The sequence below is a fragment of the Fukomys damarensis genome, unplaced genomic scaffold (assembly GCF_012274545.1).
Source record: "Fukomys damarensis isolate Sample0158 unplaced genomic scaffold, DMR_v1.0_HiC HiC_scaffold_15, whole genome shotgun sequence".
In the NCBI taxonomy this organism is placed as follows: Eukaryota; Metazoa; Chordata; class Mammalia; order Rodentia; family Bathyergidae; genus Fukomys; species Fukomys damarensis.
In genome coordinates, this window is record NW_022900927.1 from 22,524,664 (window position 1) to 22,534,029 (window position 9,366).

The 9,366-nt window shown below is 45.2% G+C and overlaps 1 pseudogene; it reads left to right on the forward strand.

Annotated features, from left to right (window-relative positions):
* The first annotated feature begins 159 nt into the window (after positions 1–159).
* Positions 160–8,070, forward strand: LOC104876662 (annotated as a pseudogene).
* Positions 8,071–9,366: the final 1,296 nt, after the last annotated feature.

The following is a 9,366-nucleotide window of genomic DNA, read 5'->3' on the forward strand; positions in this document are numbered from 1 at the left end:
ATTTTTTTTTTTTTTTTTTTCCTGAGCTGTTTCCCTCCTTACAGTAAGTGCCTGGAGAGCTCAGGAAGAGTGCATGGCAGTATCATAGGGGCGAATATTTGCTGAAGGAAAGATTTCCAGAAAAAGCAGCGTGGTTGGAGGTGGAGAGAGAGGAGGCGCATGAAGCATGACACGGAAGACACAGAAGCGGTGGCAGAGGAGTCGAAGGCACCGCTCCGTGCAGTGCAGGGCTTTGGACTGGCCTGAGGCTGTGCTTCCACTAGAGCAACTGAGGGATCAGTGGGTTTCTGGGAAAACTTAGCAAACTCCAGGCCGGAGAATGGATGATGGGAGGCAAGATTAGGGATGAGATTAGAATCCCTGGAAAGAATCCGGCTTTTATGCATAAATAATGAACAAAGGGGCCAGGGAGTTAGCTCAGTGGTGCTGCCGCCTGCCTCACAAGTGCAAGGTCCCGAGTTGGATCGCTGGCACCAAAAACAAAACTACTACAACAACAACAAAGAAGGAATAATTGAGAGGAATTAAGAACGATGAATGAAAGTGTATTTGTTAAGGTCCCAAGTCACAACTGATGAACTCACTTGACTGGTTTCAGAATAGCTGTGCGAAGACCCATCAAGAACGACACTGTGTGAAGATACTTAGGGATGGCATTGACCAAAATATTACTTTACCTTTTTTTTCTTCCTCCAGTACCAGTGATTCAACCCAGGGCCTTCACAACTGATTCCTCTGTCAGGAATTTTTCTTCAGGGTGGAGCCTGCCTAAAAAGGGAGACCTGGACAGCCCATTTGTAGAGCTACCTCCCTAGTTCACTTTTCTCTCTTTCTCTCTCTTTTTTACCTCCCTCCCTCCTTCCCTTCCTTCACAAAATCTTGCTAAATTGCCTGGAAGGACTCAAATTTGTGATCCTCCTGCCTCGGCCTCCCTCAGTGCTATAATTTCCCTTATTATCCCCAACCGTGTGGATGGATCAGTCAGAGTTACCACCCCCAACTTTAGATAACTTTTTTTGTGTGGGTTTTTTTGTTTTGTTTTTTTTTGTTCCAGGGATCAAACTCAGGCCCTTGCACTTGTGAGGCAGGCCATGGAGGCGCTGAGCCAAATCCCCAGCCCAATAACTTTAACAAAATGTATTAGCACCTGTTTGCAGTACCTGAAGCTTACATTCATCATGGGGGTGAGGGGGTTACATGTACAGACCACTCCCCCAACCTTAAGCACCTACTGATCTACTGTTTATAGGTTACCCTTTTCTGGACTTCCCTATAAATGGAATCATATAATCTTGACCTTAGTGACTGGCTTCTTCACCCTTATAATATTTCCAAGTTTCATCCAAGTTGTTTCATCCAAGTGTTTATCAGCACTCCATTCTTTTCGTGTTTGTCTGTGGTACAGTGACTTGAACTGAAGTCACTCTACTTATAAGATACATCCCCAACACATTTTAGTTTTTATTTTGAGAAAAGCTGTCACTAAGTTTCCCAGGCTGGCCTCAAATTTTTGATACTCTTGTATCAGCCTCCTGAGTAGGTAGGATTACAGAAGTATAATAATATTCTGTTGTTTAGATATATTATAGTTTGTTTATCCATTCTTTCATTGCTGGAAATGTACTTGTTTCCCTCTTTTAGCTATTATGAATAATGCTGCATTTATCAGGGTTTGAACTTTCAGGGATCCTCCTGCCTTACCTCCCAAGTGCTGGGATAACAGGTGTGTACCAGTATACCTGGCTTGATTAGTTTATTTCATTTTTTTATTTTTTGGGGTACTGGGGATTGAACTCAGAACTTTATGCTTGCAAGGCTGTCAGTAGAACCACTGAGTTAAATCCCCAGCCCTTTAAAAAATATATATATTATTATTATTGTTTTTGTACTAGGGATCAAACTCAAGACCTTGTGCTTGTAGTTGAGACTGACTATGTAGTTGAGACTCACTACGTAGCCCAGGCTGGTCTCAAACTCACAGCAATCCTCCTGCCAGCCTCCCCTTTGAGACTCACTACGTAGCCCAGGCTGGTCTCAAACTCACAGCAATCCTCCTGCATCAGCCTCCTGAGTGCTGGGATTAGAGGTGTGTGCCACCACGCCTGGCTTATTTTATTTTTTGATCACATAAAACATTAAGAAAACATAAAACGTACAATAGACTATGGATAGTGACGTCTCACGTGTATGTCCTCTTCCTAAAGGCAGTTTATTGTGTATCCTTCAAAATATTTTAAGCACATATAAGCAGATTTTTAATTTGTGTATTGTGATGCCAGGAGTCATGCTAGGCATGCTGTAGGCTACAACCACAATCCTGTTCACAGCCATTGGTGCTCAAAGTCTCTTTTTTCCCACTACTGGGATTGAACCCAGGGCCTTCCCACTGAGGTACATCTCTAGCCCTTCTTAATTTTGAGACAGGATCTTGCTAAGTCTTTAAATTGTCCAGGCTGAGTTTAAGTTTATGATCCTTCTGCCTCAGCCTCCCAGAGTGCTGGGACTACAAGCAAGTGCCACCACACCAGGTTGATGCTCACAGCTTAAACGCACATTTATTAGAAGTTGAAAAACTGGACATAGCAGTGCTTGCTTAGAATCCCAGCTGCTCAGGAAGCTGAAGGGTAGGATCACCAAAATGAGCCCAGCAACATAGTGAGACCCTGTCTCAAAATAGAATTAAAAACAATAAGGGCTAGAGATGTGACTAAGTGTTAGGTTCAATCCTAACTACAGAACTGAAAAAAACCTACTGAGAAATGGTGACAGTCTAATTATATTAGCCCTTCTTCATTTATTTGCCGGGGGTATAGGAGATTGAACTCAGAACCTCATGCTTGCTAAACAAGCACTCTACTACTCACTTATGCCTCTGGACTTTTTTTTTTTTTTGGTACCAAGGATCTAACTCAGGACCTTCTGCTTGTGAGAAAGGTGGCAGCACCACTGAGCTAAATCCCTGGCCCCCTTTGTTTTTTAAATAGGATCTTACTGGGCTGGGGATTTAGCTCAGAGTTTCAGTGGCCTGCCTTACAAGTGCAAGGACCCGAGTTCAATCTCCGCTTCAAAAAAAAACTACATAGGATCTTACTATGTAGCTCAGGCTGAGCTCCCACTCATGGCAATCCTCCTGCCTCCGCTTCCTGAGTTGTAGGATTACAGGTGTGCACCATCAATCAAGCTCCTTAAATTTTATTTTTGAAACACATGCAACCAAATTGCAGTGCTGGCCTAAAACTTGCCATTCTCCTGCCTCAATCTCCCAAGTAGATGCGATTATAGCCATGCGTCTACACACTCAGGTCTTTAGCTCATGTTTAATTCATGTTTTTTAAAGTAATTCATAACTTTAGTAGTACAGGAGAGTGAACTCGGGCGTGTGTGTGTGTGTGTGTGTGTGTGTGTGTGGTTCCAGTGATAAAACTCAGGACCTTGCACTTGCCAAGGTGGGAGCAGTGCCACTGAGCAAAATCCCCAGCCCACCAGGGCTTTTGCACTGAGCTATATGCCCAGCTCTTTTTTATTTTTTTTTTAATTTTGAGACAGGGTTTTACCAAATTGCTAAATTGTCCAGGCTGGACTTGAATTTGTGATCTTCCTGCCTCTGCTTCTCAGAATGCTTAGACTGTAAGGATGTGCTACCATGTCCAGCTACTTAAACTTTATTTTAAAAAACTTAATGTGTGTGCGTTATAGGAAACTGAAAAGCTCAAGAAGCAAAGAGCAGGGCCAGGGATTTAGCTCAGTGGCACCTCACCTGCCTTGCAAGCCCAAGGTCCTGAGTTTGATCTCTAGTACTGGAATTAAAAAAAAAAAAAAAAAGCAGCAGCAGCAAAGAACAGAGCTGTCCCTCAGTGGTTCCGCCACTTTCCTCGCAAGTGCAAGGACCCGAGTTCAATCCCTGGGAAAAAAAAAAAAAAAAAAAAGAAAGAAAATCCTAAACTAAACTCTGCCAGGCATGGTGGCGCATGCCTGTAATCCCAGCACTCGGGAGGCTGAGGCAGGAGGATCGCTGTGAGTTTGAGACCAGCCTGGGCTACATAGTGAGTTCCAGGTCAGTCTCAACTACATAGTGAGACCCTGTTTCAAAAAACAAAAAAAAAAGAATAAAGAAAAAAGAACAGAGCTGTCCCCTTCACCCACAGCAGACAGTGCAATGTGTCCTGCAGGTGCCCCAAGGCTAATGTGACTGAGACCACACAGTGTCTGTAGCACCTTCTTCCACAGCATGAAGACTCACCAACTCAAAATCCCAAATCTGCACGAGTATTTTGATACCAAAAATACACTACACCGAATCGGTCTGCTAGGGAAAAATGAAACCTTGCCTTTCTTGGCAATAAAAATTTCAAAGAAAACAAAAATAGCAACAGGTCTCCAGATACAAGTATTGACAGAGGCCGGGGGTGTGGCTGGGGTAGAGAGCTTGCACCATATGCCAAGGCCCTGGTTCCAATCCCTGTTGGGGACTAGGCTATGTAATTTAGATCTCACAGCGCTGAGGTAGGTATTATTTTGCCTCAAGAACAGCGAAGTATGCGGAAGGCCTCAAGGCCCTGCTGTGGGCGGAATGCCAATAACCTGGCACCTCTGAGGCAAGACAGCATCTGCTGGGGACAGTTGTCACTATACAGGGATTTGTATGTAAAGAAAACCTGGTTCCTCATTAATCCTTATCTACTCATTCTCTATAGTTGCTGCTCTATGAACCGGGTGCTAACCCTCCCCCAGCACTTCTCACTGTTTAATAAAAGTGGGTCAACTGCAGAGTTTTATTCGAGTCTGTCTGCTAGAGGCAGATCTCCTGGACACCCCCTCATATCTTTTTGTTGTTGTTGTTTTTGTTTGGGGTTTTTTTTTTGGTACCGGCGACTGAACTCAGGTCCTTGGGCTTGCAAGGCAGGCAGCAGAACCACTGAGCTAAATCCCCGGTCCAACCCCTCATATCTTGAAAATTGTCTGTCTCTTTTTACTCTTCACTGTTCCCCCCAAAAGGTAGCTGAAGGTCTGATTGCCCCTTGGTAAATCCCCAGCATCACAAACACAAACAAATAAAAAACAACAGTGCCCCACAAAATACTGGCAGAGTTATGATTAAAATACTGTGTGGTGGGCCCGGGACGTAGCTCAGTGGTTCTACTGCCTGCTTTGCAAGCGCAAGGTCCAGAGTTTGATCCCAGTACCAAAACACAAAACACACACACACACACACACACACACACACACACACATACACACTGTGTGGGGCAGCAATGTGTCCCTGTGCCCCCTCTTCTGAGGAGGATTAGGCAGGAGGACCCCTGGAGCCCAGGAATTTCCACCAGACTGGGCAACCCACGGAGCCCCAGTCTCTTACACAGATAAGAAAAACAAAATAAAATGCTCCCTTGTATTAATGCTCAATTGAAAATGAGGCAAAAAGCAACAGAATATACTATGATATTAAGAGAATTCATTATCAGATATACACTAAGAAAATATTAGCAAGCAAGTATCTTCCTATTAATTTTTTTAACTTAATGTTTTCTTATTTTACAACAAAAGTGGCTAACATCAAAACGTGAATATGGCAGAGTATGGTGGCACATGCCTGTGATCCTAGCACTTGGGAGGCTGAGGCAGGAGATTTACCAGGAGTTTGAGGCCAGCCTGGATTATATACATCAAGACCCTATCAAAAAAAAATTGGGGGGGGATCAAACTCAGAAACTTGTACTTGCGAAGCAGGTGGCAGAACCACTGAGCTAAATCCCCAGTCCTCAAAAGAACTTTCTGTTGTTGTTTTGAGACAGGATCTCACTATGTAGTTGAGACTGACCTGGAACTCACTATGTAGCCCAGGCTGGTCTCGACTCACAGTGATCCTCCTGCCTCAGCCTCCCGAGTGCTGGGATTACAGGCGTGCGCCACCACGCCTGGCCCTCAAAAGAACTTTTTAAAAAATGTGTATATGAACATCTGCACACATCTCTGTTTGTATACTTGCTCCACTGTGCCAACCTAGTGAACAGGTCCTGGTATACACTGCCCAGAGTAGTTCAACAATCCACATCTGAGGGGATTTACACTGTGACAGTGTGTGAGGTATTAGGACTTCCCAGGGTTAGCAGGGCTGTGGTTTATTTTGTTTTGTTTTTTTTTTTTTTTGCTTTTTTGAGACAGGGTTTCACTATGTAGTTGAGACTGACCTGGAACTCACTATGTATGTAGCTCAAGCTGGTCTCGAACTCACAGAGATCCTCTAGCAGGGTTGTGGTTTATAAGCATTTTGTATTTCTCATCCTTGCGGACCTCCTAGTGCCCATGGTGTCATCACTTCAGGAGCCACTGAGCTAAATCCCTGGCCCCTCCAGCTGCCATTCAGAAGAAATCAGGAAAAGGTGAAGAACAAGCAGAAAGAAAAGAAGGCCCAGAATTCCAAAATGAGAATAAAGTGAGCCCAAGAATATGACAACGGCTCTCCAAACTGGGAGTTTGCCTGGATAATTAAAGAATGTCCAGCTGGGCATGGTGGCGCACACCTGTAATCCCAGCACTCGGGAGGCTGAGGCAGGAGGATCGCTGTGAGCTTGAGACCAGCCTGGGCTACATAGTGAGTTCCAGGTCAGTCTCAACTACCTAGTGAGACCCTGTCTCAAAAACCCAACCAACAAACAAACAAAAGAATGTCCAGCTACTCTCGAACATCATCCACTTACTATGTCACGGGATCTGTGTCTGTGTTAGGAAACGCCCACTAAATAAACAAGAATTGGCCAGAAAAGAAATTGATGTGATTTCCATTTCGAGCTAGTGTCTCCTCTTGGTACATGAACCCAAATTAAAAGTGGACTTAACAAAATATCTAGAGAAGCAAACATTCTGTTTTGATTTTGCATTTGATGAAACAGCTTCAAATGAAGTTGTGTATAGGTTCACAGCAAGGCCACTGCTACAGGTGGATTTTGAAGGAGCAAAAGCAACTTGTTTTGCATGTGGGCAGACAAGAAGTTGAAAAAGTCACACTATGGTTGGAGAGCTGCCTGGCTAAGCCCAGAATGTATCCAAAGGGATCTACACCCTGGCCTCCCAAGACATCTACCTCCTGAAGAATCAGCCCTGCTGCTGGAACCTCAGCCTACTAACATTTTGGTTACCAAGTCTTCTCAACATTCTTTGAGTGTACAGTGGGAAGCTGTCTGACCTGCTGAACAAGAAAGCCAAGCTGCATGTGCCGGGAGACCACAAATAACAGCTGCGGAGAACCTGAAGGACGTCAAGGTGGTCGACCCGGGCAGCTCGTGCAGGACCCTGGGACAGACATTTGCCTAACCTAGCTCCTCCTGTTCCCACACTTGCTTCCAGATTCTCCTTTGAACCGAAGGGAAGATGGGTGGCAAGTTCTGTGGTGGACCTGGCAGCGAGGTGCACATATGTCTTGTGCCAACAGGCAGGCCTGTGTGGGGTACAGAAATGAAGAATCTCCTGGCCCTCAAGCAATGCATCGGGGCCCTGGGCCAGAACAAGGCTCACACCCCGTTCCCTGAGAGCACGCTGACTCGGGCTGAGAGACTCCTGCACTGGGAGAACTCAAGGGCTTCGTGATTTCCGTGATCTCACCAGGCATCAGCTCCTGTTTATGTACTTTAAACACACTCAGATACAGATGGTCAAGCAACTGACCCCCCGCAGCAGGCCAGTGAAGAGCAGCCGATGCAGATGGAGACAGAAGAGACAGAAGGCAGCTCTACCAAGGCTGATGGTGCACAGCTTCTCCAGAGAGGAGGAAGACTCGTCTGCCCAGATGTGCAGTTTTAATGAAGCTATGACTCAGACCAGGGAGCTGGAGGGGAGGGCTGTGGAAGAGCTGCAGGAATTACACAGCAAGGGCCAGGCTGGCTTGAGCTCTCTGAGATGACTGAGCAAACAGACTATGAACCTGGGGACTTTTGGAAACAAAGCCAATTCTGCCCTGGCCCCCAAGCCAAGCACTTCGCAGTCCTGCAAGATGTCACCAAGGCTGCGTGCCTGGCCATCTGGAAAAGCAGGCAAGCAAACAAGAAGAAATGGCCCAATGACAACTGCAAATAAAAATGCTTGGTTTCGCGTGCACCGCACACACATCCCACCCCATGTCTTCCTCTCTGGCCCCTCCCCAGCAAACTCTGGGTACCTGGTGGGCTGGTCAGGGTCTGAGCTGGGATGGGTTTTGTTTTGGGTTCTTTTTGTTTGTTTGTTTGTTTGTTTTGAGACAGGGTCTCACTATGCAGTTGAGACTGACCTGGAACTCACTATGTAGTCCAGGGTGGTCTTGAACTCACAGATCCTCCTGCCTCAGCCTCCCGAGTGCTGGGATTACAGGCGTGTGCCACCACTCCTGGCTGGCATATCTTTTGTTTTAATGTGAGGGAGATCTAGAAATCCAGAATGCATTCATTAGGGCATGGCGGTTCTATTGTCTGCCTAAGGACAGCCAGGTGTGTTTGAAGATTGACGTAACGTTTTTGTTCCATGGAGTCCAGTGTGCTTGACATTGCTAGAAACAGTCCTTCTGGGTAAAATTAATTAACAAGTATGTAAAGATTGACTAATGTTAGTGGTCAAGGGGCTCAAAATAAAATATACCTGTTTGTGCTTGAAAGAGAATTTTGATGTTACATAGAGATAGAGGAAGAAGTGGTATTCACTCAGTTTAGTTTTGCTTTGTTTTGTTTAAAATAGGGCCTCACTGTATAGTTCATGCTGCCCTGAGCTCACTGTGTAGCTCAGGCTGCCCTTGAACTCCCAGCAATCTTCCTCCCTCTGTGCCAGACTGTAGGCATGTGCCATCATGCCTGGCCCTTTTTATTTTATTTCCAGGTAGAGTGTGGCTTAGTTGCTCACGAAGGCCTTGAATTCATGATCATACGGCCTAGAACTACTGAGTAGATGAGATTACAGGTGTGCCTCATCCCCCCTATTTTAATTGTTCACTTTTTTTTTTGTACGGGGGATCAAACTCGGGACCTTGCGCCTGTGAGGCAGGCAGTGGAACCACTGAGCTAAATCCCTGGCCCAATTGCTCATTTTTAAACCTCTAGAAAGGCTAAATATTCTTTTTTATTTGTTTATTTGTTTTTTGAGATGGTCTCACTATATAGTTGAGACTGACCTAGAGCTCACTATGTAGCCCAGGCTGGTCTCAAATTCACAGCGATCCTCCTGCCTCAGCCTCCTGCCTCAGCCTCCTGAGTGCTGGGATTACAGGGGTGCGCTACCACACCAGCTTAAGGCTAAATGTTTCTAAGAAGAATTTAGTTTTCCCATTATATAGACAGTAACTTCACACATCTAACAAAGGCTATAATTTGAATGTATCTTCTTTTTATTTTTTGGTACTGGAAATTG